At 39.7% G+C, this 1,348-nt stretch overlaps 1 protein-coding gene across 7 annotated transcripts in view; it reads left to right on the plus strand.

Annotated features, from left to right (window-relative positions):
• Positions 1 to 1,348, plus strand: part of Lclat1 (lysocardiolipin acyltransferase 1) — a 208,624-nt gene that overhangs the window by 73,964 nt on the left and 133,312 nt on the right. Inside the window, exon 1 of one of the 7 annotated variants that reach the window (XM_029555007.1) lies at positions 946 to 980. The exons of the other annotated variants lie outside the window; for them this stretch is intronic. The gene's annotated coding sequence lies outside the window, so the exon portion shown is untranslated. Of the gene's footprint in view, positions 1 to 945; positions 981 to 1,348 lie in introns of those variants that run through there. 7 annotated transcript variants of the gene reach the window in all.

Consider the following 1,348-nt stretch of genomic DNA (forward strand, 5'->3'; position numbering starts at 1 on the left):
ATCCATTTACCTGCAGATTTCATTATTTCATCTTTCTTTACTGCATACCACATTTTTGTGCCAGCATTTAGTAACATTTGTTCTCTCTATCCTAGCCAATCTGATTGGGGTAAGGTGATACCTTAGGGTGGTTTTAATTTGCATTTCCCTAATTACTAGCGATGTTGAACGCTTTTTGAGATGTTTCTTAGCCATCTTTATTTCTTCCTCTGAGAACTCTCTGTTTACATCTTTAGCCAATCTTCTAATTGGATCATGGATTTTATGAAATTTTTTTCTGTTTTCCAGATGTAAGTTAAATTGGAAAATTCTACCCGAATCATTTTCCAACTGGCTCTCTGTGCTTCACAGGTGCCGGACCATTGCTCCCTACCAAGAAATCTTTTTTTTTTTTAATTTATTATTTTTATTTTATGTGTACGAGTGTATTGCCTGCATGGAGGTAAGTGCGCCCATGTCGTGCAATGCCTGCGGAGGTCAGAAGAGGCTGTCGGGTCCCCTGGGACCAGAGTTAAGCTGTTAGCTGCATGTGGGTGCTGGGATTTGAACCTGGGTCTTCTGCAAGAGCAACCAGTGTTCTTAACTGCTGAGCCATCTCTCCAGCCCCTCTCTTCACTTTTTTATTGTTTCTTTTGCTGTACAGAAGCTTTTTAGTTTAATGAGGTCCCACTTATTGATTGCTGGCCTTAATTCCTGAGCAACTTCTGTCCGATTTAGAAAATCCTTTCCTACACCTATGTCCTGTAAGTTACTGCCAGCATTTTCTTCTTATAGTTTCAGGGTTTCTAGTTTCACATTGAGGTCTTTGATCCATTTGGAGTTGACTTTTGTGCAAGGTGAAAGATAAGGATCTAATTTCATTCTTCTACAGGTGGAGATCCAGTTTGCCAGCACCATTTGTTGAAGATGCTGTCTTTCTTCGATTGTGTGTTCTTGGCACCTTTGTCAAATACCAGGTGGCTGAAATTGCGTGTACGCAGGTTTGGATCTTCAATGATGTTCCATTGATCTATGCGTCTGTTTTTGCGCCGGTACCATGCTGTTTTTATGACTATGGCTCTGTAGTATATTTTGAGATCTGGTATAGTAATCCACCCAGCGTTGCTCTTTGTGCTCAGGGTTGCTTTGGCTATCCGGGGTCTTTTGTGTCTCATATGAATTTAAGGATGGATTTTTCTAATTCTGTGAAGTATGTCATGGGGATTTTGATTGGGATTGCATTGAATCTATATATTACTTTTGGTAGGATGGTCATTTTAACAATATTAATTCTTCCAACCCTTGAACATGGGAGGTCCTTCCATCTCCCGATGTCTTCTTCAATCTCATTCTTTAATGATTTAAAATA

The sequence above is a fragment of the Nannospalax galili genome, unplaced genomic scaffold, assembly GCF_000622305.1.
Source record: "Nannospalax galili isolate Female #2095 unplaced genomic scaffold, S.galili_v1.0 scaffold1331, whole genome shotgun sequence".
Classification (NCBI taxonomy): Eukaryota; Metazoa; Chordata; class Mammalia; order Rodentia; family Spalacidae; genus Nannospalax; species Nannospalax galili.